At 44.0% G+C, this 12,327-nt stretch overlaps 1 protein-coding gene across 1 annotated transcript in view; it reads right to left on the minus strand.

The window, feature by feature from the left end:
* The window catches only part of LOC134336476 (serine/threonine-protein kinase SBK1-like), an 82,175-nt gene extending 71,907 nt beyond the window's left edge, over positions 1 to 10,268 (minus strand). The window contains exon 1 of the mRNA XM_063030737.1: positions 10,003 to 10,268. The gene's annotated coding sequence lies outside the window, so the exon portion shown is untranslated. The remainder of the gene's footprint in view (positions 1 to 10,002) is intronic.
* Positions 10,269 to 12,327: the final 2,059 nt, after the last annotated feature.

Raw genomic sequence — 12,327 nt, forward strand, 5'->3', positions numbered from 1 at the left:
CAAAATTATTTTACTGTTCTTCACTGGTCCAATGACAAGTTTTTGACCAGATAAACAGACTCTATTTCCATTTCAATGGCTGCTGCACGACCTGTTTATCTACTGCACCCTTCTCTCAGAAATCAACCTCCCTATAGATTCATGGATGAACGTCGGGTTTGAGCCATTTATTTACATATCTTTCCTTGCATCCACTCAGAGATGTCTCTTTAAAGCATGCAGTCACCTCAAAATAATTAGGTACCTCCTATACCTAATAAGGTGCCAGTAAGTATATGTTTGTGGTCTCCTGCTGCTTTAGCCCATCCACTTCAAAGTTTAACATGTTGTGCATTCAGATATGCTCTTCTGCACACCACTGTTGTAATGCATGGTTATTTGAGTTATTGTCTGCTTCCTGTCAGCTTGAACCAGTCTGGCTATTTTCTTCTGAACTCTCATTAGCAATGCATTTTTGCCCACAGAACTGCTGCTCACTGGAAATATTCTGTTTTTCGCACCTTTCTCTGTAAACTCTAGAGACTGTTGTGTCTCAGGAGATCAGCAGTTTCTGAGATACTCAAATCTTCCTGTCTGGCACCAACAATCATTCTACAATCGAAGTCACTTAGATCACAGTTCTTCCCTATTCTGATGTTTAGTCTGAACAACTGAACCACTTGACCATGCTTTCATGCACTGAGTTTCCCCCACATGATTGGCCGATTAGATATTTGTATAACATGCAGGTGTACAGGTGTACCTAAGAAAGTGGCTACTAATTGTATGTATAAAACATACCATGTCATATGGCTCTCACTGTTTCCACTTACCAGGCATTTAACATGCATCTGCTTATTTGATTTTCCATCAGAAGTGTGTCATCAGTAGGTGATATATAAAATACAATGGAAACAAATCTATAACGAGTCAGTGAGCTTGAAAAATTACAAATTGAATTGTGCTGATGTTCAGTCTTTATGTGGTTCAATTGAGGGCTACAGGCCTATTGTAGAGTTAGTTTAGGATGCTTTGTTGGGTGAGCATCAATACTGAATTAGATATACGTTGGAACTAATGAAAACAGTTAGTAACAAGGTGACATTGATTTGCTTAGCCCAACATAAGACACACTGAACTTCAAATCCATTGCATTTTAGCCTGCCTTCAGAGTAACACCTCAGGAAAGTGGCGTCTATTGAAGTGATAATTGAATTCCATAGTATCTGACAAATGGGATGCAAATTGACCATAACGCATCTTTCGTGAAATTACTAAGTGCTTTGGAGCATATACTTCCTTGAAATGTAGTTTCTGTTGTAATCGAGAGAATGCAAAAGGTCAACTTGCTTGCAGCAATTACTCTATGTAGAACAGAGATGATGAAACCTTGGTTTAATACTTTAAATTAGAAAAATAACACCTTCAGGATTGTGGCATATGCTGAGCACTATACTAAAGGGCAAATTTGCCACTAAGTCACAGAAAGAAACCCTTCGGCTCACGTCGCCAATGTCAAGGAGGTGTTGCAGACAGTAACGAAGGTTATCAAAGATTACAGGGGGAATTGGATCAATGAGGGAAGTGGGCCAAGGAGAGGCAAATGCACTTCAACACATATGTGTCATGTGCTCTGTGTTTGCCCTACAGCTTTGAACTTCTAGGTTTCTGGAGCACCTGTATTTACCATTTACTGATCAATATCTTAACTAGAGTTGCTAAGCACCTGTGCTTTCAGTTTAATCTTGTCAAGTTAGTTGTGACTGGCACATGTTTCCTACATTCTAAGATTATTTAAAGAGGTTAGTGCCTTAGCAGAGTCATTGTATTGGAGAGAATGATTTGTCTCAGTCAGTCCTCTGAGGTTCTGTTGGTATCCCTATGTCTGACCTCTTGTTTCTGCCCTATCAGCAGCAGGAGCAGAGCACTGCAAATTAAATAAAAGTACAGGAGGGACAAGCGGAGTGACCACCGTTGGGAGTAGGCCAGAGGCGAGAGTAGAAGTGTCAGGCTTTAGCTCAAAGGAGGCTTTGGCTCGGAGGAGACGTTGGCTCTGGGTAGGCTTCTGTTAAGTTTTTCTTTTTGTTTTTCTTTTGCTGTACCTGATATAGTAAGTGGCAGTTGTGTGTTTTTCATGTGGATGTTGGAGTTCTGGGCGACCCGGAGACTCCCAGGGAACTATATCTGTGTGAAGTGCAACCGGCTTGAAGATCGTGTTAGGGATCTGGAGCAGCAGGTGGATGACCTTCAACTTGTTTAGGAGAGCTAGGATATAATTGATCAAAGTACAGGGAAGTAATCACCCTGAAGTTGCAGGAGGCAAGTAGCTGGGTGACTGTCCAGAGGAATGGAAATGTAAATAGGCAGTTAGAGCAGAGCACACCTGTGGCCCTTCCCCTCAAAAATAAATATACTGCTTTGGATACTTTAATGGGGGATGACCTCCCGGGGGAATGCCATAGTGAATGGGTTACAGGCACTGAGCATGAGTCTATGGTGCAGAGGGGAAAGAGAGAGAAGAAAGGAGTGGTAGTGATAGGGGACTCAATAGTGAGGGGAACAGAGAGGAGTTTCTGTGGACCTGAATAGGACACCCGGATGGTATGTTGCCTCCCAGGTGCCAGTGTCAGGGCTGTCTCAGATCGCGTCCACACTTTGGAAAGGGAGGGAGAGCAGCCAGATGTCTTGGTACATATTGGTAATAACGACATAGGAAGGAAAAGCAAAGAGATCCTGAGAAGAGAATTTAGAGAGCTAGGTAGAAAGTCGAGAAGCAGGACCTCCAAGGTAGTAATTTTTGGATTGCTGCCTTTGCCACGCGCCAGTAAAGGTAGAAGCAGGATGATTTGGCAGATAAATGCGTGGCTGAGAATCTGGTGCAGGGGGAAGGGCTTCAGGTTCTTGGATCATTGGGATCTCTTCTGGGGAAGGTATGACCTGTTCAAAAGTGACAGGTTGCACCTGAACCACAGGGGAACCAATATTCTCACGGGCAGGTTTGTTGGAGCTGTGGGGGAGGGTTTAAACTAATCTGGCAGGGTGTGGGAACCAGAGTGATGGAACTCAGGATAGGACGGATGATTTAAAAAGTTTCATAATACAAAGGATGCCTTTAAAATGAATTTTGCTTCATATTCTTCACCAGCTTGGTAGGAGTCATCTCAGAAATGAGTCTTGAAGTTGCCTTGTAAAAGGGTCTGTGATGAGCTGAGTGGCCCTTTCAATAGCATCTATATGTGGAACTAAACAGGGTGTGTTGTGTGATTATGTGTCCATCAAATGGCAGCTGTATCAGGACCCAAAGTCTTTAATTTTAGTCAGGGAGGGGGAAGCTTCAATCATGCTTTGCATGATGATTGACATTACTAGGTCTGCAATTGGGAAATATCAGATATATTTGAATTAATCCTACTCTAAAGTGCCCTGACCTGATTCACAAGTGATTAATGCGATTTACTCTGGGTTGGAATTGGAAATAGAATTGGTTTATTGTTGTCACATGTTCAAAGATACAGTGAAAAGCTTGTCTTGCATACTGCTCATGCAGATCTAATCATTCCATTGAGCAAGTGCACAGTAAAACTATAACAAAATGCACCTCTTTTACATTCTTCATTGAACCATGTTTGGTTATTTGATTGTAATGTTAGGTTCAGTAAAAGAGCAGGACTGTCTAGACTGCCACGCAGTACAGTCCACGGGGCCTCAGTCTTGAACTGGTGTTTCAGGGCAAAGTCCAACCAAGTGGCTGCTGCTGATTTCTTGACCACATTTGAGCAAGAGTGAGTGTGTGAAGACACCTTCCCCCACATCTCACCACCAACAACTGAAATCAGTCAGTGAAAAAAAAGAGGATAAGACGTGAGAGAATAGGACCAATGAAGTGTGACAGTGAAAGTGTGTATGGAACTGGTGGAGATAGCAGAGGTACTTAATGAGTACATTGCTTCAGTATCCACTATGGAAAAGGATCTTGGTGATTGTAGTGATGACTTGCAGCAGACTGAAAAGCTTGAGCATGTAGATAATAAGAAAGGGGATGTGCTGGAGCTGTTGGAAAGCATCAAGTTGGATAAGTCACCGAGACTGGACAAGATGTAACTCAGGCTACGGTAGGAGGCGAGGGAGGAGATTGCTGAGCATCTGGCAATGATCTTTGCATCATCAATGGAGGTGGAAGAACTTCTGGAGGATTGGAGGGTTGCGGATGTTGTTCCCTTATTCAAGAAAGGGAGTAGGGATAGCCCAGAAAATTATAGACCAGTGAGCCTTACTTTAGTGGTTGGTAAGTTGATGGAGAAGATCCTGAGAGGCAGGATTTATGAACATTTGGAGAGGCATAATATGATTAGGAATAGTCAGCATGGCTTTGTCAAAGGCAGGTCATGCCTTACAAGCCCGATTGAATATTTTGAGGATGTGTCTAAACACATTGATGAAGGTGGAGCCGTAGATGAAGTGTATATGGATTTCAGCAAGGCACTTGATGAGGTACCCCATGCAAGGCTTATTGAGAAAGTAAGAAGGCATGAGATCCAAAGGGACATTGCTTTGTGGATCCAGAACTGGCTTGCCCACAGAAGGCAAAGAGTGGTTGTAAACGGGTCACATTCTGCATGAAGGTCGGTCACCAGTGGTGTGCCTCAGGGATCTGTTCAGGGACTCCTGCTCTTCGTGATTTTTATAAATGACCTGGATGAAGACGTGGAGGGATGAGTTAGTAAATTTGCTGATGACACAAAGTTTGGGGGTGCTGTGGATAATGTGGAGGGTTGTCAGAGGTCACAACGAGACATTGATAGGATGCAAAACTAGGCTGAGAAGTGGCAGATGGAGTTCAAGCCAGCTAAGCATGAGGTGGTTCATTTTGGTAGGTCAAAATATGATGGCAGAATATAGTATTAATGGTTAGACTCCTGGCAGTGTGGAGGATCAGAGGGATCTTGGGGTTCGAGTCCATAGGACGCTCAAAGTTGCTGCGCAGGTTGACTCTGTGGTTAAGAAAGCATATGGTGCATTGGACTTCATCAATCATGGGATTGAGTTTAGGAGCCAAGAGGTAATGTTGCAGCTATATAGGACCCTGGTCAGACCCCACTTGGAGTACTGTGCTCAGTTCTTGTCACCTCACTCTAGGAAGGATGTAGAAGCCATAGAAAGGGTGTGAGGAGATTTACAAGGATGTTGCCTGAATTGGGGAGCATGCCTTATGAGAATAGGTTGAGTGAACTTGGCCTTTTCTCGTTGGAGTGGTGGAGGATGAGAGGTGTATAAGATGATGAGAGGCATTGATAGTGTGGACAGTCAGTGGCTTTCTCCCAGGGCTGAATTGCCTAACATAAGAGGGCACAGTTTTAAGGTGCTGGGGAGTAGGTACAGAGGAGATGTCAGGGATAAGTTTTTTATGCAGAGAGTGGCGTGCATGGAATGGGCTGCTGACGACGGTGGTGGAGGCAGATACGATGGGGTCTTTTAAGAGGCTCCTGGATAAGTACATGGAGCTTAGAAAAATAGAGGGCTATGGGTAACCCTATGGAATTTCTAAAGTAAGTACATGCTCAGCACAGCATTGTGGACCGAAGGGCCTGTATTGTGCTGTGGGTTTTCTCTGTTTCTATGTTTTTAATGAGTCCTTGAACACGACCCAGTCCACTGACTTGAAACAATTCTGTAGCTGCTCCCCTGTCTCTCGCAACCACCACTTTGTTGTCCTAATCTCTGGATCATTGCTCTTTAGTCTCTGCCTGTATGGAGGTAGGTGAAAGACCACCAAGTGATCAGATTTACCAAAATGCATCCTGGGCATAGAACAGCTAGCATTCCATAGAAACTACAGCACAGAAACCGGTCTTTTGGCCCTTCTTGGCTGTGCCGAACCATTTTCTGCCTAGTTCCACTGACCTGCACACGGACCAAATCCCTACATACACCTCCCATCCATGTATCTCTCCAATTTATTCTTAAATGTTAAAAAAGAACCCGGATTTACCACCTCATCTGGCAGCTCATTCCATACTCCCACCACTCTCTGTGTGAAGAAGCCCCCTCTAATGTTTCCTTTAAACTTTTCCCCCCTCACCTTTAACCCATGTCGTCTGGTTTTTTTCTCCCCTTGCCTCAGTGGAAAAAGCCTGCTTGCATTCACTCTATCTATACCCATCATAATTTTATATACCTCTATCAAATCTCCCCTCATTCTTCTATGCTCCAGGGAATAAAGTCCTAACCTATTCAACCTTTCTCTGTAACTGAATTTCTCAAGTCCTGGCAACATCCTTGTAAACCTTCTCTGCACTCTTTCAACCTTATTTATATCCTTCCTGTAATTTGGTGACCAAAGCTGAACACAATATTCCAGATCCGGCCTCACCAATGCCTTATACAACCTCATCATAACATTCCAGCTCTGATACTCCATACTTTGATTAATAAAGGCCAATGTACCAAAAGCTCTCTTTACGATCCTATCTACCTATGACGCCACTTTTAGGGAATTTTGTATCTGTATTCCCAGATCCCTCAGTTCTACTACACTCCTCAGTGCCTTACCATTAACCCTGTATGTTCTACCTTGGTTTGTCCATCCAACGTGCAATACCTCACACTTGTCTGTACTAAACTCCATCTGCCATTTTTCAGCCCATTTTTCCAGCTGGTCCAAGTCCCTCTGCAGGCTCTGAAAACCTTCCTCACTGTCTACTACACCTCCAATCTTTGTATCATCAGCAAATTTGCTGATCCAATTTACCACATTATCATCCAGATCATTGATATAGATGGCAAATAACAATGGACCCAGCACTGATCCCTGTGGCACACCACTAGTCACAGGCCTCCACTCAGAGAAGCAATTCTCTACTACCACTCTTTGGCTTTTTCCATTGAGCTAATGTCTAATCCAATTTACCACATGTCCATGTATACCTAGCGACTGAATTTTCCTAACTAACCGCCCATGCGGGACCTTGTCAAAGGCCTTACTGAAATCCATGTAGCCAATATCCACTGCCTTCCCTTCATCCACTTTCCTGGTAACCTCCTCGAAAAACTCCAATAGATTGGTCAAACATGACCTACCACGCACAAAGCCACGTTGATTCTCCCTAATAAGTCCCTGTCTATCCAAATGCTTGTAGATTCTGTCTGTTAGTACTCCCTCCAATAACTTACCTACTACCAACGTTAAATTTACCGGCCTATAATTTCCTGGATTACTTTTCGATCCTTTTTTAAACAACGGAACAACATGAGCCACTCTCCAATCCTCCGGCACCTCACCCGTAGCCAGCGACATTTTAAATATTTCTGCCAGGGCCCCCGCAATTTCAACACTAGTCTCCTTCAAGGTCCGAGGGAACACCCTGTCAGGTTCTGGGGATTTATCCATTTTAATTTTCCTCAAGACAGCAAGCACCTCCTCCTTTTCAATCTGTACAGTTTCCATGATCTCACTACTTGATTCCCTTAATTCCATAGACTTCATGCCAGTTTCCTTAGTAAATATAGACGCAAAAAACCTATTTATCTCCCCCATTTCCTGTGGTTCCGCACATAACTGACCACTCTGATCTTCAAGAGAACCAATTTTATCCCTTACAATCCTTTTGTTCTTAACATACCTGTAAAAGCTCTTTGGATTATCCTTCACTTTGACTGCCAAGGCAACCTCATGTCTTCTTTTAGCCCTCCTGATTTCTTTCTTAAGTATTTTCTTGCACTTCTTATACTCCTCAAGCACCTGATTTACTCCGTTTCCTATACATTTCATACAACTCCCTCTTCTTCTTTATCAGAGTTGCAATATCCCTTGAGAACCAAGGTTCCTTATTCCTATTCAATCCTTTAATCCTGACAGGAACGTACAAACTCTGCACTCTCAAAATTTCCCCTTTGAAGGCTTCCCACCTACCAATCACATCTTTGCCAGAGAACAACCTGTCCCAATCCACGCTTTTTAGATCCTTTCTCATTTCTTCAAATTTTGGCCTTCTTCCAGTTCAGAACCTCAACCCTAGGACCAGATCTATCCTTGTCCATGATCAAGTTGAAACTAATGGTGTTATGATCACTGGAACCAAAGTGCTCCCCTACACAGACTTCCGTCACTTGTCCTAACTCGTTTCCTAACAGGAGATCCAATATTGCATCCCCTCTAGTTGGTCCCTCTATATATTGATTTAGAAAACTTTCCTTCTCTTAGTATTGCAGTAGTCTAGCGTGTTGGGACTTCAGGTGCTACAGGTTATATACTGATAGTAATTGGGCAGGGTTTTCTTTAAACAAGCCTGGATGAATTCACCAACTATGATTTGAAATGCATTGTGACGGACTGTTTCTTGTTTGAAGACGGCATCATGCAGTATTGGGAGTGCTTGATTATAGTTGGCTGCTGGATGTTAACTGCAGTTGAGATAGAACCATAGAACCACAGAACACTGCAGCACAGAAAACAGGCCATTCGGCCCTTTTAGTCTGTGCCAAAATATTATTCCACTAGTCCCATTGATCTGCATCCAGTCCATAACACTCCAGATCTCTCCCATCCATATACCTATCCAATTTATTCTTAAAACTTAAGAGTGAGCATGCATTTACGTCAGATGGCAGCTCGTTCCACACTCCCACCACTCTCTGAGTGAAGAAGTTCCTCCCAAACCTTTCCCCTTTCACCCTAAAGCCATGTCCTCTCATATTTATCTCTCCTAATCTAAGTGGAAAGAGCCTATTTACATTTACTCTGTCTATACCCCTCATAATTTTGTAATCCTCTATCAAATCTCCCCTTATTCCCCTACACTCCAAGGAATAAAGTCCTAACCTGAGTACAGAGAGGAAATTAAGAACCTGGTGGCATGGTGCAAAGACAATAACCTCTCCCTCAATGTCAGCAAGATGAAGGAACTGGTTGTTGACTTCAGAAGGAGTAGCAGACCACACGACCCCATTTACATAGGTTGTGCGCAAGTGGAACAGGTCAAAAGCTTTAAGTTCCTCAGGGTCAATATCACAAATGACCTGACTTGGTCCAACCAAGCAGAGTCCACTGCCAAGAAGGCCCACCAGCGCCTTTACTTCCTGAGGAAACTAAGGAAATTTGGCCTGTCCCCTAAAACCCTCACTAATTTTTATAGATGCACCATAGAAAGCATTCTTCTGGGGTGCATCACAACCTGGTATGGAAGTTGTCCTGTCCAAGACCGGAAGAAGCTGCAGAAGATCGTGAATACAGCCCAGCACATCACACAAACCAATCTTCCATCCTTGGACTCAGTGCTGCCAGGATAATCAAGGAGACGACCTACCCAGCCAACACACTTTTCGTCCCTCTACCCTCCGGGAGAAGGCTCAGGAGCTTGAAGACTCATACGGCCAGATTTGGGAACAGCTTCTTTCCAACTGTGATAAGACTGCTGAATGGATCCTGACCCGGATCTGGGCAGTACCCTCCAAATAGCTGGACCTGCCTCTCGGTTTTTTTGCACTACCTTATTTTCCCTTTTCTATTTATGATTTATAATTTAAATTTTTAATATTTACTATCGATTTGTACTCCAGGGAGCACGAAGACAAGAATCAAATATTGCTGTGATGATTGTATGCTCTAGTATCAATTGTTTGGCGACAATAAAGTATAAAGTATCTTTCCCTGTAACTCAACTCCTGAAGACCTGGCAACATCCTAGTAATTCTTCTCTGCACTCTTCACAGGCATTCCCTTCGTTCCCTTCAGCTCTACACTGCCAGAACACAAGAGAAGGAGTACACCCTATCCTCGTTATATGCGGGGGTTAGGTTCCTCGAAGTTGACGCATAATGTGAACAATTATTTAAATGGAGAAAACAGGGATGCGTTCCTGAGGGCTTCCTAAATATGTTTTATCTGTAACTTATTCACATTTTTATACAAATACGACACAAAAGCAGTACTACAAGAGAACATTTGTATTATATTTAATCAATTTAAGGTAATATTCAATGTAATAAATCATAGAAAGTTAACATCCTCTGGTGTACAGTACTCACCAACAGTGGCAGGTGTGTTCGCTCCGGGAGATGAGTGGTTGTTGTGGTGTTGGGCAGCTTTACACGGATAAGGTGGATGGTTGTGGTCGTCAGGATCATATCAATAACAGCAAGGGGTGAAGGAAGACTACAGAACTCTTAGAACTACCGGCAGCAGAAAGATTACAGCGATTTGCATAAAGTGGTGAGTGGTGAGGGTCGCCATTTGTGCCAAATGTTCCGACTTCCACCATTCCCTCACCGTTGGTAAACTCCCGGGGTTTTCAAAATCGTCTGTTGCTTGCAGCATCTGAGAGACAGTTCGCCGTAAAAAAAATACGTACGCCTTGAATGTGGATTACACCTTGGTCGAGTGGTTGAATCAGCGATGTTGTATTAAGCGGCAGGAAACGCACTGTTAGGATGAATGCTGTCCAAACGTTTAGGATGGCCTGGCGCATTAAGCAACAAAAGAACTTTAAAGGCAAGATTCTGTTCCCGACAGTAACATCCCAGAGCTGTGTTACCTTCAGCTGATGCCGCGCTGTTCATAACTTCCAACTTTTTTTCCAGTGTTAAAGCGGTTCTCTGCCGCTCGGCTGACGGCCCAGGACATGACAACAGACGCTTAGGAGGTATAGTTAAATATTTCAAGCACAAAATCACTGCACCGTAGGTAAAACCAGCAGAAGTTTAAGATCGCGCATCCACACCTTGCCAAAACCAAAGCGAGAGTGAGACGGTGAAGCGCGCACACGTGACTCGTATTGGCGGGAACGCGGTGCTTCTCGTCCCGACAGTGAGACTGAGGCGCGCGCACGTGACTCGTATTGGCGGGAACGCGGTGCTTCTCCCATAACTGTGAATCCGCATAGTCTGAAGATGCATGTAACGAGGATAGGGTGTACACCTCTCCAGAAATGCTGTCTGACCTGCAGAGTATCCCCAGCACTCCAGCTTTGGTAACATTGTGGAGACCTTAGAGACAGTAGGTGCTGGAATTTACAGCATAAAATTGGCTATCTGTAGTGGAAAAGGAGTTGTCCATATTTTAGGTCAAGGCCCTGCACACCAACCCCCCCCACAGGTGGTGTTTGATCCTCTGAGCACCTCCAGCAGATTGTCTATTGTGATGTTGTGCCTGTGCTTTTGAGATGGATTGGTTATCCAGCTGCAAGAAATATAATTGTATGTGCTGTAAACAATAATCATCACATTAAGGTTGTCACCTCTTTATGAACTGAATTATATCTGTAATTATCTGCTCCCTGAACTGCAATAAAAAGCAAAGAACATTCCGGAAGCAGGTTGTGAAGAGTTCTTGAATAAACTACTCAGCTGTTGTCCAAGCCCCTCTTGTTTAATGGGTACCAGTGAACATTCTATTGTGCGCATGGTTTGTTGCCTCCCGGGTGCCAGGGTCCGGGATGTCTCTGACCGGATGCACGGCATCCTGGTACGAGAGGGAAAGCAACCAGAAGTGGTGATACATGTTGGGATCAACGACGTAGGCAGGAAGAGGGATGAGGTCCTGAAGTGTGAGTTTCAGGAATTAGGCAGAAGGCTAAAGAACAGGACCTCAAGGGTGACGTTCTCAGGATTGCTGCCAGTGCTACGTGACAGAGATGGTAAGAATTGGAGGAGATGGCAGTTGAATGTGTGGCTGAGGAGTTGGTGCAGGGAGCAGGGTTTTAGATTTTTAGATCATTGGGATCTCTTCTGGGGAGGGTGGGACCTGTACAGATGGGATGGGTTGCACCTGAACTCGAGGGGGAGCAATATCCTTGCAGGTAGGTTTGCTAGCATGGTTCGGGAGGGTTTAAACTAATTTGCGAGGGGGATGGGACACAGAGCGATAGAGCAGTGAAAGAAGTGCATGGAGTAAAGCCAGATCTAACATACAGAGAGGCTTTGAGGAAAGAGAAGCAGAATAAACGGTGCAAAGACAGTAAGGTAGAAGGGCTGAAATGTATGTACCTCAACACAAGAAGCACCAGGAACAAAGTTGATGAACTGAGGGCTTGGACAGATACATGGAATTATGATGTAGTGGCTATTACAGAGACTTGGCTGGCACAAGGGCAGGAACGGATTCTCAATATTCCTGGATTTCAGTGCTTTAAAAGGGATAGAGAGAAAAGGAAAAAGGAGAGGAGGGGTGGCATTACTGGTCAGGGATACTATTACAGCTACAGAAAGGGTGGGTAATGTAGCAGGATCCTCTTTTGAGTCAATATGGGTGGAAGTCAGGAACAGGAAGGGAGCAGTTATTCTATTGGGGGTATTCTATAGGCCCCCTGGTAACAGCAGAGATACAGAGGAGCAGATTGGGAGGCAGATTTTGGA

Source organism: Mobula hypostoma, chromosome 22 (assembly GCF_963921235.1).
Source record: "Mobula hypostoma chromosome 22, sMobHyp1.1, whole genome shotgun sequence".
Classification (NCBI taxonomy): Eukaryota; Metazoa; Chordata; class Chondrichthyes; order Myliobatiformes; family Myliobatidae; genus Mobula; species Mobula hypostoma.